We start from the raw sequence: 26289 nt of genomic DNA on the forward strand, positions 1-26289 counted from the left end.
GTGTTCGAACCGCTGCTGAAGCCAATATGTTTACGGATTCCCTTTGTTCCAGTTTTGTTCCCTTTCCGTAAAGCTAGCTCCATTAGTGTTCGGCAACACAGCCTCTCTCTTCAAGATTAACATTTCTCGTGATTGTCCCTGACAGCGGATTTACTTTCAGAGGCTCTGCTAAGGATAACCAAAAAAGGGCATATAGCAAGACAATTTTGGCAGCCCGCATGAATTTTCGGAGCTTTTTAGGTCTTGGCCCTGTGATGCGCGGCTTCCCGAGCATGCCTGGGGAATGACAGGCATCTCTGCAGGCAGGCTGAACCCACCTTGGCGATGCGCAGCCATTGGCTGCCGCTCGAAATACGGAGACAATGCATACCACTGGCTGCCAACTGTAAACAGAAGGGATATGTATTCACTTAGTACTGACTTTTGGGCGGGGCCACAGGACGCTCCATAGTTTTATTCAATAGAGCCGTGTGCCGGAGAGTGCCTGTGTGCTTTCGTGCTGCGCGCCTCTCTCTAAGCAGCCAGACCCATTTCCTCCCCCCTCCTCGCTGAAAAAGTTGCTGCTGCAGAGGTAAGGCATTGAAATCTTATTTTTTTTTTATTTAATAAGGAGCAACCTTTGTTGCTTACCTTGACGACTTGAGGGGTTCGGAAAGACTCGAACCACGATGCTTAAGTGTAATGAATGAACCATGAAAAATATAAGATGTCTGCTGTGTTCGGGGTTTTCCAGCAATTACAACTGAGGTTTGCAGATAAAGTGACTTTATAGATGCATGCATGCACAGTTCTGTGCATTTAAAAAAGAAACCTTTCTAGCGATAACGTTCGTGTTTCGACCATGCACTTTTAATTCCTATAGGAATGAGAAACATACGTACCTTCCACATAAGTACGCGTAGGAGTGGCATGCAGTACCTTGAAGTGGTTAATAAGCTGGCTTGTAATACAATGCCCTCTTTATCGCTTTTCCATCGCACATTTGGAAGTTTATATAAACGACGCTCTAAGGCACAGGCTATGCATGACAGGCTCACACGCAGCTTGCACCGTCTTTTACACAAAAAGCGTATGTGGGCGGGGGCAGTGAAACAGAAGTCCAGGCAGCTCCCTGAAGCAATATCTTGCTTTTACGGTTCTTCCCGAATATGTGGGCTGAGGCGATAGCGTCCTGCAGCAGTTCCTGCGCCCAAGTCGCCTGAATGCATCTGCGAGCGGGTTTTCCTGTTAAAAAAAGAGAATGCTTGGGTGGGACAGCAGCCCCAGACGATTACCGTCTCTGTGTCAGCCAGACTTGGTTTCCAGGAAGAGAGGAAACAGACTTCTCGGTGCGAGCTCCTTGGACAAGCCGAGGCAGCTCGGCTCTTTGTGCGAGTCTGAGAGCCGATAGGAACGCCTTCTGCAGCCTGGCATTCCAGCCAGGAGCGAGGAGGATGAGGCGCACGAGCGACGAGCAGCAGCTCGAAGGGAGGGGGGACAACAAAGTAGAATTGATCAACTCTTTACTGACTTTCGAGCATTTGTTGCTAAAAGACATAGATGTGCCGGTTTATTGCGACCGGCTCTATGACAGGACGTTTAGATTTATTTTCTTCCTATATTGTTTTTTCGCATCGTGTGACATTCATGCAAATATGTGGCGATCCTTTTAGCTTCTTATAGATGGGTTATTTTTTTTAAATGTGTGCGCGAGCTCGTGTTTTTTTTATTTTTTACATGTACTAATTAATGTAAGACAGGACCAGCCAGGCCCACATTCCTCCCCACCGCTGGAAGCACACACACACACACAGGAGGCTTGGAATGCGCCATTATCCCGTCGCCCTTAGGGGGAAGACTGGGCAGGCAGACTGGGGGCAAAGGTGACGGAGGTCATTCGCATTTCCAGAGCAATGTGTGCCCTTTGGCATCTGAAAATGGGCAAAGATGTGGGACGTGTCATAACAGGAACCACCTTTGTGGCTGACAGCCATGATGGATTTGAAGCTTAAGTGACGTGACGGCAGCCCTTGTAAGTAACGGTCGGGTAGGCCAGCACTGACGTAGTAAACCTGCCACGCGCATTTTTCATTGAAGGGCGGGCAGGAAACTACAGGGGCAAAACACATACATGCTAATGCATCTCAAAACATTGCTTAAAGCTGATCCACTTATGTATTTACGAAAAGTGGTATTTATTTTTTTAACGTAGTGGGCCCTCACTCGCAAAAAGTAGTTTCCCAAATCAGTTGCTCATGAAAAGCAACCCCAATCAAAGCTAAACACATCCCCTTGTATTAAGGTGGCTGAGGAGTCTGCATGTGCTTGAATGTGATAGGAGGTGAAGATCACACAAGCAGAAGACAGAAACGGAACCATGCTGTTCATTCTGAACATGAGGATGGAACCTTGGGAACAATGACCAACATGCGCTAGAGTCGCATGTCAGTTTTAGGACCCAGACCCCCACCCACCCCCATGCCACTTTTCAGAACCAGCTGACAGTCAAAAGTGAAAAGTAAATGCATTTTCCAATTCGTGGTGTTTTGGAGTGTGTTCTTGAACATAAATCTTTCTCTTGGATGTTTGTAGTGAAATATGATTCTCATTAACATTCCAGTGGACTAGCAGTTGCTGCTGGACCCAGTTGATGGCATATACAAATATGGATATGTGATGAACTGCTATGACAGCAATTGCATTTGCATTTTGCGGCTGGTGGTTGGTTTCTAATGGTGTCCATTGAATGTAGTCTTTTTGTCAATGGACCCAACCTTGTTTTTAATGGTTTGCATATACACACACTCACTCACATACATGCACACACAGACACACACATGCACACACTCTTATGCATATGTGCACACGCACACACACATACAGCTTCACTGTTCAGTTGGAACTGTTCCCACCTAAGATTACTCTCCACAAAACATTACACATCAAGATAAAATTACAATGTATAGGTTTTCTGACATCAACAAGCAGTGATCTGTACCTTGCATATGCAGACACTGACAGCTCCCACATGGTTTGCCTTCATGTGATTCTTTGACTAATTTGATCATCTTACCTATACAGTAGAAAGAGGCTTTCTCGTACACCTCCGTTGTGCGAAAAGGTTCGGGTGGCAAATATGCAAGCACTGAACTACATCTTTGAAGCAAGTGGGACATGTGACGAGATGGGATGTGTAATGTTCTGGGGCTAGCAAAACTCTCCTGTGAGTATGTGCTCAAATTATGGTGGGAAGAAGTGCCAACCATATAAATTAACTAACTAATGGAACCGAATTATGAATTGACCACATCAGTCACAGAATATTTTCCTTTAAATCAGATATAAGTATGGATGGCCCAGTTTTCTGTATATGATATGGAGCATAGTCTTATGAAAAGACGCGGTGCCGCTATGCCCATCTACAAATCATCCACTCTGAATGTGTAGATTGCACTACATATGCTTTCTGGGTGGGTGCACTCTACAGACATGGTAGATGCCTTTTTGGTCAATATGTGTTTGTCCTATAGAAGGCTTTCTATGTTTATTATGTGTTCAGCTATTACAGGTGTTTTGAGGCCCTATGGCATTTATGCATTGTCAAATAATATTAAACAAGACATTGCTTTTTTAAACTATAGTGAATAGTAGCGGCAAAGGCAATGATCGATTCTTGTAAATGATTATGACCAGCAGTTGGAAGCAGAGTGACAAAGGGTGAGAAGTGATGGCTGATGACTGCATTAACTGCAAACACTTGTCTTTCTTAAACTTGAAATACTTCATCACTGTTTTTGATGCCATTTTCCATAGCACAACCATCTTTATAGAACCATCCCCAATTATTGGTTATCATCTTGTGTCTGTAGCTCCCTGTTGTTTCTAATGAAGAAATGGTTGTGTGAGATCAAGTAACTTCTAGAAGAATAGTTTTTCAGCATTCCGAGTTTTTAAGGACTCCATCAATATATAATAACTGTTTTTAGTTGTAAATTGATACTGTCTTGAATTCCATCTTGAAAGTCAATAAACATGACCCCTGGTGTAACACTTGGGACCAGAACTAATTTCTAACTGCAGCCCTTAATGAGGGATCGAATAGGATAAATATGTTGAATACAGTCCTGTAAGCACCCTGCAGTGACATGCCAGGGTACTCGACCCAAGGTTGGATATCAAATGTCCCAGCTTCTGCTGTAAGCGCTAGACTGATCACTTCTCTGCAGCTATTCCACAGACTGGAATCAGAATGTACCCTGTGAAGATTAATGAATAGTCTTTCCAAAACGCCATCAATGTTAAATCAGTTGATGGTATTTCTGTCTGCAAATTATTATTAAATGTGAAACTCTACAATAGGGTCTATGTTTCAGCATGAATGGGGGGAACCTTTTTCTTTAATTTTACTGCCCTTAGGAATAGATACATTTCGACCCTTTAAAATATTTTTACATTACATGGATGTTTCAAATACTGCTTAGCATGCATTTCAGTTATTTGCATTTTGTGTTGCGTAGCACATACTTCACATGGTTTCTTTTGTGCTAGCTGCACAAGGAGCCTGGTAAGGAACAATTAAGGATAACTTTGTTTGGAATTGCAATTTTTTCAGTATTTCCTGACTGTGAGATAGTGGCTGGAGCTCAGGTGGGCAGACAGACAGAGTGTTCAATATAGTTGGGCCAAACTTATGCTGTTTCCTGAGAATGCAGAGCAGGTAGGGATCTGCTGAAAGCAGCTATCTAGGAGAATATTACTTTACAGATTTTCATCTTCAAGAATAAAAGGGCTACTCAAATCATCTTGCATCACGTTGCAAGGCATGTGGATCTTGGAGTAAATAGAAGCGGGTGTCATTTTTTTGAGTAAAGTGATCAAGCGGACCATTTTGAGAGTTCTTGTAAGAAAACTAGAAGCTGAATTCTGAGTTAAGGGAAAAGTGGAAAAGAGGAGTCCTCTCTCTGAAGCCCAAATCGTGAGAGAGTCCATAAATCATGTGAAAACGAACAATGGATATAACGGCAAAGATATGGCTGGTGCATGTGTGACAAGGCACATTTTTGTGCAAGATTTTCATCCGAAGAAAGGAAGATGCTGTGAGAGATGAAAGTGAGGGGGCAGCGGCTGGTGGACATCGAGCTTAAAACCCAGATGCCTGGTACCTTCTACTGGTTTCCTTCTGTCATATTGCCATGTTCCGTAAGTTCTCCTCTCTTTCGAATGCTATCACCTCCATGTTTCGAGTTTAGCTTAAGCCAGTGGCCTCCTGTTAGTTCCAGTCCTCCATCATGCATGTTTGAAAGTGCCTACTTGTCACACCCATTTGTTCATCCAGTGTAAGTTCTGGGTATCATCTGCATAGATATGGAAGTAGAAGCCCTAGGATTGGATGAGGCACACCTCTGGGCACGCATGTTTGTGCATTAACCAACTGGGGGATAGTGACCAGCCATGCAGGCACCACAGGACAGGTGTTGAAAAAGGGTTGGGTGGAAATCTGCTAGCAAACTCCAGTCAGGAAGAAGGTGAACCTTTGTTATAAAGCCTTGCACATGTGGATTGTTTGAAGTGGATTGACTAGTGCACGGTGGTCATCCTATCAGAGGAGTGGTTTTATCCAGGGTACCCTGCATTTTTTTGTGGGTGTCTAGACTGTAGCAAATTCAGGGAAGGGCCTTGGGCCTGGCTTAATGTTTCCACCTTTGATTTTATTATTGATGCGAGCCAATATTGTTAATGTTTTAACAAACCAAAATAATCTTGCTCACAACAACCCTCCACTCTAATGAGGCAACGTGAAGTTTACTAATGGGCACACTGATAAAGGAATAGTACCTAATACTAGCATAAGTGTGCAGTTTATTTAAAGTGGCTTGTATTTGAAACAGTGTTTCAATGTCTTTTGTTTTTGCCACATTGCTTAGTCAATGGTTGTATCGTGAGAACTGATGTAGTCTTGGATCAGGAATGACAAACCACTCTCACATTTTAACTGGAAGCTACTACCCCCCCCCCCCGCCTCCCCCTGTGGGCGGCATCGCCTACTTTGGGAACCACTGCAGTAACTGGAAGATGATATGTTGCATCAATCTCTCACCCCACATCAGAGCCTCCCACTCTCTTCTTGGATTCCTCAAGAAGCTAAAACCCTGGATTTTCAATTAACCAGCCTACTATAGGCAGGGTGAGGCCCCCACACCTGACCAGTGCCAGGATACCCTTACTCTACGCTTTACAAATAGACATAACATCACATAAAATTACATGATGTATGTTTGTTAAGGATGTCAATTGCAAGGAGTGGTTACTTATTTAAACTATGAAAAGGTGCTCCCAACCTCTTCAAAGAGTTTTAACTGATATTGATATTTGTAAATTATGTCAATGCATGTTTTTTGGTCCAGCGTTTTGTTCTTGTCCGTTCCCTAGATGGCTGGTATTATTTATTGATATATGTATCTATATGTATTTATTTGAAATGTTATCTAATAGAACATGCCACCTAGGCTACTTATGAGTGCCATAATAGAAAGCAAATAACATGAAATTTGAGAAGTTCTAAATAAAGAATGTACAATGCCGGATGAATAGGATGGACCGACATTTGGCCATTTCTATGCTAAAACAGGAATTTAGTTGAAGTTTGTTTGAGAATTGTGATTTTCAGAGTGTTCTAAGTTCTACTTAACCGGCTCACATTAGGAGTCAAGGGCTGTGACTGTTCTAAGATTTGAAACCTGTCTCTTAAAAGATGTCTTGATATACATAAGTTTATTAAAGAATCCCTGTGTGATCAGATGAGGCAAGGAGGATCACAGGTTTCTAACTGGAACATAGTGGCACACTGAATGTGGTCAGGGCATGTGGCCGGTATGCTTTCCATGTGAATGTAATGAAGAATTTAATCGGAAACCATTGGAGAGATTTCAGGGCAGGGTCATATAGCCATGATTTTATATGTGCCAGTTCATTCTCCAGAATAGATTTTCAAATCTTTAACAAAGTCTTGAAGATGTTTTATGCCCTGACTTAAGTTTAACCCCCCCAAAAGACCCCTTCATTATTGCTACATTATATTGCTCTACCAAACAATCATTTTATTTATATGGAAGCTCAAAGTTGGTGTGGCACTCATCTTCAATTGTTTAATGCATTTTTTGTAATTTATAAATGTCTCGGATGTTGTTGTGCCAGGCTCCGTATGGAGGGTAAGCTGGAGGCACTTCCTCCATTATGCCAGTCACAACCAACCACCTGAATATAGAGTTCTTCACCATGCTGCACCACTTATATGAGAAAACTATGAATTCCCTCTGTCTTAATAAAGACAAAAGCAGCCATTACTATTTGGTAACGTCTCATTCTGGTCCCCTCCCTGAAGGCCTGATGATTTTGGACCACCACCAGTCTCTGATGGGCATACCGGTCACACTTAAAAATTCTACTGCAACAAATAGCAATGTGATGGAAGGGATGCTTTAATTAATCTCAGCCACAGGCGATCGCTCTGAGATCCATTCCCGACCATCTATGCCACTATAGACAGAGACCTACCACATACAAATCAGTTTTAGGCCTGTTCCACTAAGAATAGCCCAGCCTGAAAAACCAGGCCAGGTACCCTCCAGACGGGAACAGAAGCGACCCCAGATCGCTATCAGTCTATGGAGGGCTTCTGGTGTGGCAGACCTGCTGTCACTTGTGATATAAGATGACTGACCTTCAATGCATGGGTCTTCTTTGGAAATACCATGACTAATGTTTCCATCACAGTGGAATTTTTCTCTGTCTGTGAAAGCCTTATTTGGCATGGTAGGCATGAGCTGGGAGCCTCTCTGTCACCATTCCAGCCGGCGTGGGGTCTGCCACAACAGTGAACTCCAGCAGGCTTGCCCATATGATGTAATTTCCCTCTGATGGAAGAGCTAGCAGCTGTTTTGATGGTGGGCAAACCACAGTCCTCTGCATATTAACTGAGGTTGGTGAAAAGTGTAGACGGGGCTGCCTAACAATTTTTGCTGAGTGTCCCATTTTTCTGAATATCCTCCTCTCGATGAGTCACTAAGTACATATAAAGTGGAATTCATCCATAGCAGCATTAAAAACATTAGTTCATTACTTTTACTAAAGATACACTTTTACGATATGTGCAAAAAACCTGTACATGATGCAGTTGTTAATAGCCTGGAAACTACTAATGATGTTGCTGCAATTTATAATAGGAACACTCTTGTAGGCCTATTAACTAGATATACCTGGCAGACGGAAATGATTACTTAAAATTGTATGAATCTGCATTTTTAATTGGAGAGGTACTCTTTAGCACCAAGAGGCGAATACATTGGCAGAGGCTACATTTTATTCAAAACAACTTGACTGCAAGGTGCAAAATCTAATAGCCACTTAAAAAAAATTGATTCTTGCGTTTGAATTTCTGTAATATAGCACTTTACTCTGAACTAGTCTAGGACATTCATGAGTATACTTGATCAAGGCATGATGATGAAATTAAATATTTCATTTCATTCACTTTCTTGCATTTGGGTGTGCTCTGCCTTCATTCAGGACAGCAGAATCCTGACAAAGACAAAAATGCTCCGTATTAAATATCATTTGACATAGTATATATGCTTGCATAAAAGAAAAAATGACGGACAGAATGTTGAACAATGTTAAACATTCAACCCAGTACAGCAATCTGGGCCTAAATCCATAGTTTTTTTGCTCCCTAGGCCATTCCAGTTTGAACTTAGCCGTATGCAAATCAGTCTTTTGGAAACAAGCATCTTAAGACCAGTTTGGGGGTTTCATCCATCATCAGCCAGGCTAGCTTGTTTCCAGTATTATGGAGAGCATGGGACCCACGTCTGGGCTTACTTGCCCCACATGGGGTGACAGTGCAAAAAGAACAATTGATGCACAGTATGTTGAACAATATTTTTTTGCTCCCCATGCCATTCCAGTTTGAACCCAGACATATGTAAATCAGTCTTGACCCTGCTCCCAATGGGGACAGTCCAGCTTGAAATGTCAGGCAAAGTCCTCCCTTTTGGACTGAAAACAAGCATCCTAGGACTGGTTTGGGGGTTTCACCCCTCATCAGCCAGGCTAGCTTGACTCCAGTGGCATGAAGAGCACTGGACCAACATCTGGGCATACCCGCCTCACTCGAGTGCCAAATGCAAAAAGAACAGTTGATGGACAGAATGTTGAACAATGTCAAATATTCACCCGAGTACAGAGATCTGGGCCTAACTCCATCATTTGTTGCTCCCCATGCCATTCCACTTTGAACCAGCCACATTCAAATAAGTCTTGACCTTGCCCCCAATGGGAACAGTCCATCCTGAACTGCCAGGCCAGTTCCTCCCTGACCTGGCTTTGCAGTTCGGGCTGGGCTGTTCCCATGAGGAACAGGGTCAATACTGATTTGCATATGGCTGGGTCTGAACTGGGGTGGCGAAGTGAGCTAAAGAACGATGATGGATTCAACCCAGATCTGTGACTGGGAAGTGTCTGAAATGTTTCAGCGCTCCGTCCGTCATCTTGTGTTTACTGTGTTTGCCCTAAGTTGGGAGTGTATGCCCAATAGTGGTACCGTTGCTCACTTTACTACTGGATTCAAGCTAGCCTGGCTGTGGAGGGGTGTTACCACAAAACCGTTACCAGGAGGTTTGTTTCCAGCAGGGAAGACCTGGTTTGACAGTTCGGGCTGGAGTGTTCCATGAGGAACAGGGTCAAGATTGATTTGCATATGGCTGGGTCTAAAATGGGATGGCAAAGTGAGCTAAAGATCAATGATGAATTCAACTCAGATCTCTGACTGGGGGTGCATGTTTGAAACGTTTCAGCGCTCCGTCCAGCATCTTCTTATGATTGCATAGTATAGATGCTAGTATCATTCTTTTTAAGTTAAATTTCTTAATCGCCCCCCTCCTGAAACTTCAGTGTGGCTTTACATGGTGTTCTGTGCAAACAGGAAATGGTGTTGTATGTATAAACACTGACGTAGGTGGATAGATTTATTATTGTTGCAGATGCAGTTTCAGGTAGAGGACTGTAAAACGGACATAACTGAAATGATAGCATAATTTATTTCGGTGAACGAAAGAAATACAAAATTAGACGCATGTTCAATAAGTCAAAAAAGTCCACATAATTAAATGCAACTGAATAATAGAAATACATTTTTATACAGCAAGAAATGCCTAGAAGAGGCTGATATTGTTAACGCATTACTTAACTTTTGGAGTGGTCCAAGTAAAAGTAAAAACTTCAGTCCCTAATATTTGGCCACTAGGGCAATCGGATATCCTCATACTTTACTATAATCAGATGCAGGTGTGATGTGACTTAAGGAGATAGTTGTCCTCATGTGAATTTCATTTCATAAATGAAAATGTCTCTCTTCTCTGCTCGACATGATTTTCTTACATAAAACCATTGCGAACGATGACGAGAAAATAAAGTTCTGACGGAAAAAATGCTGAAAAACAGAAGCAATGAACATACAATTGAAATTGTTTTTAGCAAACCAAACCGTCAAATTTTGCCAAGGAAAGACACAGAGGATATAACTGATCACCATCATACACAAACTGCCGTGGTAGAAGCTGTAATAGCAAAACAATTGGCTTTTGGGATTTAAGAGATGTTAGAAGGAGAAGCTCATGACATGGTACTTGCAAAAGCACAGTGTTTCCGTGAATATAGTAAGGAGAATTGATTCACAAAAGAAAAAATGGACTAAAAATAGTGCAGACAGTCCAATATGGATAACACCTGTTTTAGATACGGGAAGCTGTGAGACTCAGTTGAGTGAGGGGATGGGTGTATTGGGAGCTGTGGGAAGAAACCTGCTTATTGATCAAATATATTAAGGAAATATTCACCATTTAAATGTTCATGTATTACTTTCGGAAACTACCCAAAAACAATGCTTTATTAGGGGATATTTCCAAGAAGTGCATATCATAGCATACGAATAGGGTTTAGGAATGGTTTTGCAACACCACTGCGATCTCTCTTGAATTGCCCAATGAAGATTGGGCTAATGCCAACAGGCTACTGTCGAGGATGTGCAGACTCACTGCACAGAGCGAGCTGGAAGTGTGTCTTTAACAGGTACAAGAGTAAATCACAACACAATCTTTGTGAACCAGGCACAGCTGGGATGCACCCTAAGAAAGGATGGAGGTACATTAGAGATTTTATTATGTAAGGTTTACAGAGATTAAGGAGTGAAGAAAATATTGTGTCCAATTTTAACATGGTGAATAGAACAAAACATCTGTGTTCACCCTTGGTATCATGATTAACACACGTCGCTACCTATTATAAAGTAAAAATTTACAACTTGATGTACAACTGCTTTCATCACTGCACACTGGTGTTTAGTGCGCTATATCATTACATTTATTGCCTTCAATCATTTATGTAAACGCCCAATCAAGGACTTCCACCCGGAAATTCACTGGGGCATTGTGTAACACTTCACAATTGTCTACAACAAGTTTTCACATTGAATGGTTATAAGTAATAAAAGGTTGGATTATAAACATGTGAAAAGTAGTCCTGCATTGATGACTTCATGATCAAGTTGATAATGGTTGAATGAACATTTGCCATCATTACGAGTCCATCATACTGTAAGTTTGCCATGGCCAGACCTATTGGCTTTACCAATGCTGGTTTGATTGTCTTGACAGTTGTTGGCCTCGACCGATTCCTGCTTGTACAACTAGCCTTCTTTCATTAGTCTGTCCAAACCTGCCATTGTTTATCAATGCTGCGGCAGTCCTGGAGAAATGTGTGTGCGCCTGTGTGTGTGCGGAGGGTGTGTGTGCGGAGGCACGTGTGTGTGTGCGCGCCTGTGCGTGTATGAAAGACTATGTTCACATTTGTGTGTGCGTGTGCATGTCTGTGCATTTGATGGTGTGACATGTATTTGGGTGCTTTTGTATCAGAGCATGTGATTCTATGTGTGCTTGTGTTTGTGCGAGCAGATGTTTCTGTATGTGTGCTTATGTCTGTGTGTGATGGTGTGTGCATGTATTTGAGTGTCTTTGTATTAGAGCATTGCATTGTATGTGTGCTTGTGCATGTGGATGTTTCTGTATGCATGCTTGTATGCGCCCTCGGTTCACATATGAGAGTGTGTGCGCACATTTGTGTGTGCTTGTGCATGTCTGTGCATGTGATGGTTGTGTGTGTGCATGTATTTATGTGTACGTCCTTGGGTATTTTTTGTTCTGGGGCTTGTGATTGTATGTGTGCCTGTGTTTTTGATAGTTTCTGGATGTGTCCTTGTGTGTGTGTGTGTGTGTGTCTGCATGTATGAGAGTGTGAGCGCATTTGTGTGTGCTTGTGCATGTCTGTGCATGTGATGATTGTGTGTGCATGTATTTGGGTGTTTTTGGAGTAGAGCATGGGATTTTTTGTGTGCTTGTGTTCTTGAATGTTTTTTGTCTATGTGCTTATGCGTGTGTGTCAGTGCGCATATGAGAGTGTTTGCTCACAATTGGGTGTGCTTGTGCATGTCTGTGTGTGTGATGGTGTGTGCACGCTGGATTTGTTATTCTCTGGCAGCCGCTATCCTGGATATTGACTTTAACTGCTAGATGCCTGACCTTAGGAAGGCCACCAGTGTACAGTTCAGTCCCCTTCCGGACCCCAAGATGTCTTCCATAGTGGCCCCCTACACGTTGCTTTACTTCCCTGGGACAACAATTGGACATTGACCAGACCTTGAACCTATCCCCTAACCTGCCTACACATCAGGTCTTGGAACCTGTGGAACTTACCCCAGACTGTGGAGACAGAGCAATTTGGCTGATGCCCGTGGAGCTACCATATAGCTATAGAGGACATGGGGTTTGGACTCCCCCCCCCCCCCTCTGCCGTCACCTACCCAGCTGGACCTTGTGCAGATTTTTCCCTCGTCGCTACATCCTATCTTCCTCCTACCCCTTTACCCTATCCCCTTACCCTTCCTTGCTCCATTCACCTTTTCCCCTATGTTCTTCAAATGCCTTTCTTGATACTTATAAAACTTTTAACTGATGTAAATTGCAACATTATTGTTCCTCATGTAAATCACTCTGATTCCATCTGGTCTAGCCAGCGCTATATAATAACTCATTAATTAAATTTTTTCTCATTTAGTACTCTTTCTGTCTTTGTCTACCTCCCTAGCTCCTAGCTCCTATCCCCTCTCCCCTTAATCTCTCATCTTGCTTGCTAGTCTGCCTAGCCCCCTGTCCTTTGTGCCCTTTGACTAAGCACTCCTTCTCCCCTTGTTGGGGAAAGATCCAATATTTATAATCTGGAGTCTCAGCAAACCCGCTGAGAGAGTCCACTGCGCCAAGGGAGCCACTCTCAGCAGAGGTATGGTATGGCACCCCTTTGCCAAAGCACTCCCTCTCCCCTTTTTGGGGAAGGATCCAGTTTGTAGACCTTGGAGTGTCAGAGACCCCTCTGAGAGAGTCCACTGCGTAAAGGGAGCCTCCTGCAACTGAGATAGTGAAGTGATACCACTACCCCTGGGATCACAGTTTACTGGACTTTGGACGTTGCTTTGACTCGTCTACCGGTTTGTGTCCCCGTCGCCCTTCCCCTCCCCATGCGGTGTCCTTCATCCTCCCCTCCTATTTCCCGCCTTCTTTACCTGTCTACTTCCCCAGCTCCTTCCCCCTCCCCTGAATCTTCCCCCCCTGCCTGCTTTTCCCCTTACGTATTTGTGCTTATTGTTATTGGAGAAGTGTGGCTCAATGGTTAGAGCGGCAGACCCTGATGCAGAAGTCTGGCCCGGGACCAGGGTTCAATTCCCCGGCTCGGTGGGTCTTGGGCTCGAAAATTCCATGGACCTGATAATTCTTGCCTCGGTGCCTATTCCAATCATGGAGTCCCTCTCGGCAATAGCTTGCTTAATCTCCACATCGGCCCCCACAACGCTAAGGATGCCTGGACTCCACCTTGGGGGTGCCCAGGAGTGGACACCTCACAGGGAAAGCCAGGATGGGTTCCACAGCGGTATTCGTACAAGCGCCTTGAGACCCTTGCGGGTGAGTAGTGCGCTATACAAGTATCAATTTACAATTTACATTTATCTCAATCTTACAAGTAACTATGTTGACATGCTCTTATAATTGTGAAATCTTTGTAACTATGATCTGATGCTCATGTAAAGCACTCTGATACCTCCGGGTCTAGCCAGCGCTATATAAAACCTTTTAAATAAATAAATAAAAATAAATAAATCAAGGCGTGTGTTATATATGATATGGAACTTTAGTGTGATCAGTGGGTTGTGCTTACTGAAGTGTGGAGGTAGTGTGGCCTTTAGGGGCAGTCCATTACCCCTAGATCTCTCCTATGAATGCATTCCTCTTCCAATCCAGAATAAACTTTAAAAGATGGGAAAGTCTGTGTCCCTTTGATAAAACTGCATTGACGGAGAAGCAGATGAGTAACATCATATATATATAGAGATCACACTGTCCGGCTATTTTATGAGTATGCCACTACCACATCTTTATATCAGGAGATACAGCACGGCGCGTCACACCTTGAACCAAAGTGTACATTTCAATGGCCTGTGTTGCTGTCCCCCCCCCCCGCCCCCAATTCTTTTCAGACCCTCTGAAGCCATATTTGATCATGAAAGGAACCAAAGACGTGGGTGGTGATTTTAAGCTGGGCAGATGTGCCCTCTGCCCTCATTCGTGTACACGTCGTCATGCACTCAAAACTGGGCGGACAGGACATACACCCATTTTTGGCAGATGTCCTGCATACACCAGCCTCCAAAGCCTGCCCTGGGAGGGTTCAGAGGGTTAATTGCACTTTGGATCCAATATACTTTTTATAGAAATGTGTTTCCCTCTTCCACCACACACAAGAATTGCCTTATTCACAACATAGAGTGAGCTACTTAAGTGTAGTGTAGAAACCACTATTTGTGAGTTATTAGTGAAAACGAATTGGAACCTTTTCCACAATCACGCGATCCCATTGGTACAGGTTCTGGTGCCTTTGTAAATTCGCCAGGCCTTGTCTGTGTCTTTCCTGTGGTGTTCAGTCCCCCGAGTCACAGGTGAAGCGTGCCCGTTTAATGCTGTACACATGTTCCTGTGAGCAAAGGGAAGTCGGCAGAGGGGGCTTGGTTTCGTCTTTCGTTACACACCGAAGTACATCGTACAACAAGGTTGTAAGGTGCGAGCAGAGACATACATTGTGTGTTTTAACAAGCTAGCATACGACGGCTTCCTGCCAGGCTCGTTACAGGGGAGGGCTGGGGGAGGGGCTGCATAGTTTTCACGTGCTCGGTGGCTGCAGATCTGATAAGGGATTCGTCTTAGGAAAAAATGAGGGGAATGCAATAAATGCGCAGCCCTTATAAGGAACAGATTGGGCCTGGTGATAGATGACGGGGCTCGGCCCGCGCTAGTCAAACATCCCCTCTGACGGACAGACTATGGTGTAAGTAGGCCCCACGAGGCCTCCGCGTTTCCTGCAGGCTCGCTCGCCCCTTTGAAGCGCAGTCATATGTGCAGGGGTACTGAGTGATGAGCGCTTACAAGGAGGAGTAAAATATTGCAAACCGGGAAGGTTCCACTTCCTGCGCAGCGTTATTCAGACCAGTGCCCTCACATAGTAATAACACCATCCCTTTACACACACGAGGTTTTCAGATACCAAAGCCAGAAGCATTGAAAGAGGCGACGCAAGGCAAATGTGCTTCTATTGTTGGGTACGAACGTGGAATGATTCCACTCCACTTAGATATATCTGGAGACAATGTCTTCCGAACCCGACCCTAAAAGTTCGAAGCAGTAAATGTTCTCCTGACCTCCAGGAAAGCGCCATGAGTCCTCAGGGCATCGCAGGACATTCTCGTAGAAGCGCTACAGTCCCCTGGAGAACGCGTATTCGCACTGAGACGTGGGTGTGGCAGGTTTGCAATGGGGAATTAAATACCTTCATGTTTTTTGCTGGATTTTTTTCCAAATGCTGAAAAGCGTGACATTTCACATCCGTTTTTAACAGTTTGTGTGCACGCGCACATTTTCTCAGATGCCATTTTCCTATTTCACACAACTCCCGTGACGCGGTGCCAGTCACACCTCTCCACTTTGCTCTGCCAATGATCGTCGACCTTGTACTGAGGACTCTCCATTATAGGGTCATGTGCATCTTTTCTGATAATAGGGGCAAAAAGAGCCAGTCGGGCTGGTCCTATATCTTTAATGTGGTGTGCATTTGAGCTCTAAGCGCTGTTCCATAGCTTCATTTGTTGGCAAGTTTCAAGATAATAATAACAGCTTCTTTCAATAGTTCAATGTCTAGGCAATCTTCCAAAATGGCGAGCACTGTAGTCGCCTTCGGCGACAAAATGTAACAAGGTTAATTTCCCCTCCTTCTGTTCTGCAAATATATGAGCTGCTACGTAGCTGAGTCATGGTGGGTTGATGACTTAAGTGTGAGTGTCAGCCTGTGACGGGGATGCAGCCAAGCGAGCTATCAACAATACGCACTACCATAGTCAGAACCAGCTCACAAAAGATCAGAGCAGGCAAAACAAGCATTGGCATGGTTCATATGGATGTATGACGTTACAACGCATACTTTTACAACACATTTTTTACAACGCAACATCCATTACAACACATTCCATTACAACGCATGCCATTACAACAAATTTTTAAAAACTACCTTTACAACGCATTCCATTACAATGCATACTACCTTTACAACGCATACCATTACAACGCATAACATTACATTGCATGTATGGTAAGTATTGTATAGTGTAGGGGTAAAAATTACTATTCTGACTCCAGGGTGGTGCAACAGTAGGGTAAGTGTTGGATAGTGTAGGGGTAAAAATTACTATTCGAACTCCAGGGGGGGTGCAACAGTAGGGTAAGTGTTGGATAGTGTAGGGGTAAAAATTACTATTCTAACTCCAGGGGGTGCAACAGTAGGGTAATTGTTGGATAGTGTAAGGGTACTGTGCATTGTAATGTTATGCGTTATAATGGTATGCGTTGTAATGACATGCGTTGTAGTGGTATGCGTTGTAGTGTCATGCGCTGTAATGGTTGCGTTGTAATGGCATGCGATGTAATGGATGTTGAGTTGTAAAAGTTTCTTTGTAATGTAAATGTAAATGTAAATGTATTTATATAGCGCAAATCACCGACACGGTAATGGTAGTGCGTTGTAAAAGTTGCGTTGTAAAGGTTGTTTCCCGTTCATATGGTAGCCTTTTCTATAATGAAAAGGCATTCTCAAAGTTCATTCGCACTCAGCTGGTATATTATGGTCTCTTGCAGGTTTCTCTTAGACACAGATAAAGCACAAGATTTGCTACACAAAACAGACACACATAGTCACATGTGCACACACATGACACACAGCACAGGCAGCAGCAATGCACAAACTAGAATATGTATGGTATAGGCAACTGCACTACAAGCTTCCCTCTTACAGACACAATATTGTCAAACCCCTGGTTAGTCTTAAACTAACAGCGAACCTGGTTTTGCAAGGGAACCCTCCCCTTTACTCAATTAAAGCGACTTCGAAGTACACCTGGCAAAGATTTCACCTGTGCCTTTCAGTTTGCACATGGCTTGCGGCAGCAGGCTCACTGACCTACTACAGTATGTGTCTAATACTCTGGTGTGCATAGATACCCCAACGGAGGAATGCAAGGAGCTAATTAAGTATGTGGTGAATCAATACAAGCATGGAACCAGCATGATAACACACACTAGGAGTAATTTGAAGTAGAAAGTAAGTGCATTAAAGTTAGTCGCTGATTGGCGATAGAATGACCTGCATTTTAGTAGAGAAAATAGAAAAAAGTTGAGGAATATCAGCTGTTTAGGGAAAAATCACCAATTTCTCTACTAAATAGAGACATCTGACATTTATAACTGAAAGTGAAGAAAAGGGCGGAAGGCACAAAGTGAAAGTAAGTAGGCATGTCGTGAGAGAAGTGATATTTGGGCAGACAGTGACAGCATGGCATTGTCAGTGAGATGTGCATGGAGGGAGGGAGGAGAAGGCACAAAGTGAAGAGGGAAAGATTTGGCGGTAGTACCTGAGAGCAGTGCTTGTAGTAAGTGAGTAGAGGCACAATGTGAGTGAGCAGAGGCACAAAATGCCAGGGGTGGTAAAAGTACATTACATCACAAGTCCTTTGACCCTAATTACACCACAAGAAGTGACATCGGATGACACGATGTTATCCCAGGAATTGGTGCCATCTGTCTTTTACCCTGATGACATCACAGGAAGTTAAGTACCATTTAAACAGTACAGGGTTGCTAAAAAGACACAGCTGTAACAGATATCTATTTTAGTCACTACCTGTACACATGTGACTGGTGTAAGTGGTCCAGTTCCTTTATGTGACACACTGTACCGTGGGCTTTTTCAGAGAACATACATTGGAGACCTGTGATAAGGTAACAAGAACTAATATTTCTTTTTTCCTAGTATATGGTTCCTTTCTGTCCTATGAGGTAGAGCTGAGGTAAACCTTCCACACACTCACTTCTAGCTCACATGCCCATTCAACAAGGAAATAAAGACATGTAAAGCAAGCAAGCATGCCATCATGGTGCCTCTTTCAAAGTGTGAATGTTGCTGCCCTCGATCTTATCTTTTTTTATTTATATTTGAGTTTTATTTAGCACTAGCTAGACCCGAGCGCTTTACATATTTTATGAATACATTTGAAGAAGTACAAGTGTAGAATCGTGCTCATCAAACCGCCATAGAGAGAAATATAGAACAATAAAAGCAGTAAGGTAGTCAAGGTGGTCACAATAGGAAATATCAATGATGCAATTAGGTAATGAAACTGGAGACAGATTAGAGACTGGCATATTCAGGAGATCACCCGACAGATCTTGTCAAAGACGGCTGGATCTTTGGGAAACATGAATCAGCTTGTGTTAGTGTTGAAGTAGCTGTTGAGTAAAAGAGATTTGAGGTCTTCTGAAGCAAGAGAAGAAGGGTTTGTGGCCGAGGTCTTTAGGGAGCGAGTTCCAAAACATAGGAGCATTACTTGAGAAGGGGCGTGCCTGGGATGCATTCTTCTTCATCTTTGGAGGTATGAGAAGGAGTGAGTTAGGGCATCGTAGTGCCCGGCCTCTTCCTGCTTTCAATAGTTTGGCTTCTAGGTAATTGGTAGTTTAAGAAAAAAGGGGTGACCCTGTGTCCCTCAGAACCTGGGTAATTAATGGTTAAACAAGAATAGTTCTGTCGGGTAGAACAAGAGCGATTTGGGGTAGAACAAGAGCGATTTGGGGATGCTATTAATGCAATCAGGAAAGAAAGCTCCCTAACGCACATAGATCTAGAACTTAGCACTTAATGAATAGGACATGAGATCAAAGATTTTAAAGATATTGCGTATTTTACATCAGAATTACTTCATTCAATGACATATACAGAGGTAGACTGCCAAGATCAATAATAAACATAAAGTGCAAATGGGTGACAAATGTGGAAGGTGTCTGGGTGGTGAACATTATGTACAGTTGAGGCATTTTCATACATACATATATATATACAGGTGTTTAAGATAGGCCAGATGCTGATTTATATCCAGAGATTCCTATCCTTCCTAGTGTGGAATCCTGGGGGTGCTGGACCTAGAACAAGCGTTGACGTTTCGACCCTATGGTGCCCCAATGGGTGGTCACGGTGGGTCTTCCTCAAGACAGGTGCGCGGGGGGGGGGAAGGGGCGAGACAGTCTGAAATCAAAAATGAGCCGTGTGTAAGAGAGACTATATGTGCATCTGGGGTAATTATACCTGATAAAGGGGGAGCACTAATACTCACCCTATTTGTAGGCCGGAAAGCTCAGCCTCAAGCAGATGGGCACAATGGCCAATTATCTGGAGAGCTTATTCAGTTATAGTAAATGCTCAAGAGAGCACCTACAAGAAAGACAGTGAACCAGCCGGGGTGCGGGTGAATGTTATCTTTCCGCGCATATGTTAGAACTGGTGTGGTGAAGTTAGAATGCGCTTACAGTAGGGCTAGAATGCACTTACAGTAGGGCTGGACTGACTTACGCCTTTGCATGTGTTAGAACTGGAGCGGTGTGCATATATTTGGCAGTCAGGCATTTCTGTGGACAGTCCATTGCAGGATACTGCCCTGATACAGAAAATAATAGGACTTTTGTTTTTCCTTTGAAAATTAATTTTTCAGTATTCATGCACCTCTTGAGTTAACATGTATATATCTGTTTCACTGTTTTGAAATGTACACTACACTTGAGTATTGAATGTTGCATTGTATATAATTCACTGATACACTGCATTTTGTTTGTTGTAAATATTTTTTGTACTTATGTGTAAATGTAAGAAAGGGGTCCGTTTTGATGGGCCGTGTTGTTTTGCAACTACTATAGCAAAAAGAGAAAAAGTAACAAAATTGTGATACCTACACCCCAACGTTAATTAAAAAAACGTTTGGGACAAGAATTACTTTGTGTATTGATGGTGTCAGAGGCAACTTGTTTATTGTATTCATTTGTATTGATTCCAGCCTCTGACCTTTCCATAATTGAATCAACCCCCTGTATTTGTATCATATTGTTTCTGGATGCAGCACCATTCCTCACTATTGAAGTCTGTGCACTGTCCGTGTGCAAGACCTGCAACAAATGATGGCTCTCCCTGAGCACCTCTTAAGAGCACAGTATGAGGTCCAAATCCATTCCAGTGCAACCCGCTATGAGATTTTCTTAGGAGAATATGTATGTGCATCAAGGGTATTCAGAGCAGTATCCATAGTTCAACTAGTAGCAACCAAAGTTATGGGAAAAGTAGTGCTATGCAGTGGTTATATTGTGCCAGACTGTTATTCCCTACAAATGCATAGATTTTAGAAGATATAAGATTTAGCAAGTCTAACAAAGGGGGACAGAGTAATACATTCAGTCACCACAAATTAATTTACATTGATAAGCCAGTGCATTTACTTCACAAGCTCGTCTTCATCGCTGCACATGATCCAACTTAACGTTGGAGTTGCAGTGCACAACTGCTGTTTACTAACGTGGTTACCAATATTTGCAAAAAAAAAAAAAAACCACAACCATCCACAAGGATCACACAACATCCATGCTTGAACAGTTTCTGCATATAAAATTGGTCATTGAAACGGAAATAATTCTTTTTAAAAAGAATTATTTCCGTTTCAATGACCAATTTTATATGCAAATCAAAGGGACAGCTATGGGCTGTCCCTATGCTCTGGAGATAGCCATATTGTATATGGCACAATTTGAACAGAGGTTCATTGAAAATAACCATCCTTTTCAAAAAAACATCAAACAGTGGTTACGGTATATCGATGACGTGTGGCTCCTGTGGCAGGGGAGCCACACCGAATTGATTGCCTTCCACCAGTGGCTAAACAACAAACACCAGGACATTAAATTCTCTCTAGAACAAAGCAAAAGTTCTATGACCTTTCTAGACGTTGAAATTACTTGCAGAGATGGGCACCTCAAATCGTCCCTCTTTCGCAAGAAGACAGACAAGAACACAATTCTCCATCACCGGAGTGCCCATCCACGGAACTTGAGAAGTAACTTACCATATGGGCAATTACTTCGCATTCGCAGAAACTGTTCAAGCATGGATGACTTTGACTATCATGCCCAAATATTCTGCGAAGAGATGACTACCCGTGGGTATCCGAAGAAGATGCTTAAACACTCATACAAGAGGGCCCGCTCTACGCCAAGGGAGTGTTTACTACAAAACAAAGCGAAATGTGAGCTGGAACAAATGGTATGCGTCACGACTTTCGGACCAGATACCCACCGGATAAGACAAATGGTCCTCAAAAATTGGCATTTGCTGGAGGAATTGGAGTGTCCCTTTCCACGACCCATTTTCGCCTACAAAAAGAACAGGAGTATCGGCCAACAGTTAGTTCGTGCCGACATGATAACATCTAGACCCAAGCAAGACTTATTATCGAAATGGGGACTTAAACCTATAGAGGGACACCACAAATGTGGGAATTGTGTGTCATGTGGGTCCTGTCTTGAGGGGTGCGAATTCCAACATAAGAACGTGAAATGGACCAACAAAGGGTTCTCGAATTGCAAAACTAAAAATGTCGTTTACGCTATCATTTGTGGGTGCCATAAATTATACATTGGCAAAACTAACCAGCAAGTGAACACAATGATCACACAACATCGTTCCCGTATTAAAAATAAAGTACTCAGTGCCCCCATGGTCCAACACTTTGTAGATAAGGAACATGCGGAAACTGATTTTACATGGACAGTACTTTTCACAATGCCCATGAGAAAGGGTCTTGTTGATACTGAAGAAACCTTATTGCGGAAAGAGGCCTATTTGATTATGAGATTTAACAGTGCCCAGACCGGATTGAACAGCATGTCCGAGGTCTCAAGGCTGTAAATGCCCGATCGCCTGGTTGTTTGGAGTGCTCCACTCGATTCTGTAAGTTTTCTAGGTGGATTCATTTCTATCAGAAACCCAGCTGTTACTACAGGTACCACAATCCCAAGCGCTGGGTCTTTGTCTATATCCCCGCCCCAAAAAAATGGTGGCGGCTGTCTCTGATTGATTTTGGACAACTTTGAGCGTTGGTCGTATGTTTAGACCGGTAAGTCTTTTTGGAAACAAGCGCGTTTACAAAACCCGCTGTTTCAGCCAGAATGGAATAGTAATTGCTTTCTATTCCCGATCGCTAGGTGACCGTTTGAACACAATGGTGCAGAGCGGCAAGGCGTTCACACGCCGGCTGCTTCAGAAGAAATATATCGGCTAGGCGAGGGAAGCGGCAGAATGTAAATGCAGGTAAATGGGCATGGGGAGCCCTTCTACTTTACAGTATTCGTCCTATGTAAAAAAGGTTACAAATATATTTAAGCTCCGCTCTTTGTCCATTATAGAACGGTTGTTTTTCACACACTAAGAGACCCTGATTTGAAGCGAGATCACTGAGGGAGTTTCACCAAACGTTTTTGCCTCCAGGCTGAAAGAGGACCATTAACAAAGTGAATAACTGGGACAGGGAGAATCACTTATACCCGTCTAAGGTATGAACTTTTTTGTGCCTTCCTAGGTTTGAACCACATGAATTGTACTATGACTGCACATACTTAGGTTATTGTTATCTTGCAGATAACACTGTCTCGCCAAAGTGTTGGTGTCAAAAGATCGTCGTGATCACTGCTCCTGATTGACTAACAGGTACAGGAGGGTAACAGAGGGGGAGGCGGTTTGGTCACCTAGTATTGAATGATGGTTGGTGACACAGTGCTCTCTTTTCTTCTTTTTTTAATACACCTCACAGAACCCCATTGATTGAGCCCTGATGAGATTCCGTGTACTTTGTCCACGGATTCGAAACGCGTCGGCAGAATAGAAAGAATACACGAATCACACAGGATTAACTTCTGATCTTGATTAATGTTCCTAATTGATTTGTGTTCTTTGATTTCTTCTTTGAACGTGTCTCTTTCATTGAGTTGAAATATTGTATTTTCTTGAATATATGCAAAGATTCATTTTTTGCTTTTTGTTCAATAAGAAAGGGTGTACAATATTATTTTTGTTTGTCTGTTCAATAAGAAAGGGTGTACAATATTATTTTTGTTTGTCTAAATAATATAGTGATGTACTTATCATTTTTGTAGTGTGTTATGTGTTGAGTGTCTCTCTCAGACATAGGATCACTTTGTTTGAAGTGTCCAAAAATTTCTAAAGTAAAAGGTATAAATAAAAGATACCGAACAAATCTGGAATTCAGTTTGATTTGTTTGCTCATATTGATGAGCATCTAAAAAGCGGTGGGGTTGGCATTTTGTTTTTTCAAAATATAGTATACGGTCCTGCTGACCCTACGTCCTGGGACCTACCTCCTCAACTATTCACTTTCTAAAAGTGGCATCTCTAAAATGGTCACTACAAATCCTACTTTAAGACTAAAGAGGATTTATCACCACCATTCCAAAGATGTGAAACATGATGTAGAGTCTCCTTTCTGATCAGGAATTACAGCTTAAAAATTGTTTTAAGGAATCCCCAATGCTAACCTATAAGAGGCATAGGCCTCACAGCAGTGAAAACTAATTTCACTGGTTGTCGCTGCCAGGACATGTTTAACTCAAAAGTATATTTTCTACCTTTTAGTTACACTGCACCCTGTCTTTAGGGTCACTTAGGATCTACCTTAGGGGTGCCTTATGTGTAATAAAAGGGGAGGTTAAGGCTTGGCAAGTGGTTTTAAATGCCAAGTCAAAGTGGAGTAAACTGCACACACAGGCCCTGCAATGGCAGGCCTGAGACAGGCTTTAAAGTCTACTTCTGTGGGTGGCACAACCAGTGCTGCAGGCCCACTAGTAGCAATTAGATTACTGGTCCTGGTAATATGCTGTACCACTTTGCAAGGGGCTTACGGATAATTATTAAATATGTCAATCAGGTATACACCACTGTTAACAAGTTTAGGGGAGAAGCACATGCATTGGTTAGCAGTGATAAAGTGCTCAGAGTCCTAAGGCCAACAAAAAAATACAGCAAAAGTGGAGGTAAGCAGGCAAAACGTTGTGGGAAGCCCACCCTAAGGATGACAGGTCTAACACCATTTCGCAACTAAAAAGCCTTAAAAAAAAAAGGTTGGCATCTAATGCTAAACATGCTGACTTTGCCAATGCTTGTTTTGGATATTTTAATCCGGTTACAAAATGGGTCTTTCTTAGGACAGTATCCAAATGGAATTAAAGTGGGTTCGTGTAATCAATAAATGTAAACATAAGTCAAAGTAATACGTCCTAAATATACATTTAATGTAAATACACTGCTCACTGACATTCTTTACTTAGAAGGTTATAAAAATGGGGGGCAGAAGAGGGAGGGGAGGTTAAAAGACCATTTCCAGGGCCAAAATGTGCTATTTCAATGTACATCAAAATTATGCATAAACATGAGCACTATTCTAAAAATATTAACAGCTAACATATCCAGCGATAGGCAGCGATAAAAAAATCATCGCAAAGCCTATCTAGCGATAATTATCGCTACCTGTTGGTAATATGCCCCCTAGAGTTTCAGCAACTTATCCATCACAAATGATAAAGTCAGTTACATCAGTGTGTACCCCTGTTTTATTATAGACTTTCTCTGTAGGCATCTTTTCTCCCCTGGATGCTGTCAGTTCTAAATGTATAATTATGAAACATTCATTTTACTTCTATATAGTGCTTTCAGGTAAAGGTTGCACTTCATAAAAACTCCTGTGAGAAGCGAATTGGGTCCATTTTGAATTACGAGCCTTTACTGTTAATTGCAAGTCACACTTTGATGACACCAGACAGGTTAATTTGTTATTTAAAAAATATATTTTTTAATAAACTTCTACATAACATTTCCCAGTCACTGCGAGTATATGACTTACCGTCTTTGCATGTGCTTGTTTATTTTATTATGCCAGGTTTTATATATTCCCGGTTTTCGTATGTTTGAGGTACCGAATTACTCATCTAAGGTGGATGACACATGCTTGACAGGTGACCCGTGTGCGGTTTGAATGAACTTTTTCAGAGTCGCCTCAGCTCACACTCCTGTGGTTATGGTTCTTTTTCATGTATGCCAATAAAAATTTCTCTTTTTAAATAAAAAAAAAAAAAAAAAAAAAAAAGCTACTGCAAATAATGTGTGGAAATGTTGTTTCTGCTAAAAGAGCTTGCTTGCTTTAAACGTGATTGGGCAAGTTCACGTCTCAAGGCCTTTCTTATAACTCACAACACATTGGAAGTAAAGGAAATGGTGCAAGGAAATCATCGAACCGAGTCTGCATAATTTTAAAAGCAGATGATATGCACGTAACGTGGAGTCTGTATGTCAGTGTATGCACCGACACAAAATACGATTTTATACTTGTTTTTGACTTTGCCAACATTTATCAAACTCTCACATTTCTTAACGTGGTGGTTTTTGCAGAAAAACCTACGTGATACTGACAGGATCGTTTTCGGTCGGTCCGATTGAAGAGGGCCTCAGCTCTGTGAGACAACGCTAATGGAGCAGAGCAGAAAGCAGGGCTGTTGTTTGCAAAGATCATGACTGGTAGTAAAAAACACCATCATTCATTTTTTTTTCTGATTTAGGACAACATCTGTTATGTGCATGTTCAGTGGAGGTTTCGTGCATTTCATTCCCTAAACGAGTGCAACACACTCTCTGTTCAAAAAGAAGGTTGCAAGTTCATTAGGGTACACGAGAAAATGT

At 42.5% G+C, this 26289-nt stretch overlaps 1 protein-coding gene across 6 annotated transcripts in view; it reads left to right on the forward strand.

The window, feature by feature from the left end:
* The first annotated feature begins 278 nt into the window (after window positions 1-278).
* The window catches only part of CALD1 (caldesmon 1), a 655703-nt gene continuing 629692 nt past the window's right edge, over window positions 279-26289 (forward strand). For 4 of the 6 annotated variants that reach the window (XM_078673998.1, XM_078674000.1, XM_078674003.1 and 1 more), the window contains exon 1: window positions 435-571. The gene's annotated coding sequence lies outside the window, so the exon portion shown is untranslated. Of the gene's footprint in view, window positions 572-26289 lie in introns of all 6 variants that reach the window. The other 2 variants (XM_078674011.1, XM_078674008.1) reach the window with 2 other exon arrangements.

This window comes from Lissotriton helveticus, chromosome 1_1 (assembly GCF_964261635.1).
Source record: "Lissotriton helveticus chromosome 1_1, aLisHel1.1, whole genome shotgun sequence".
Taxonomy (NCBI): Eukaryota; Metazoa; Chordata; class Amphibia; order Caudata; family Salamandridae; genus Lissotriton; species Lissotriton helveticus.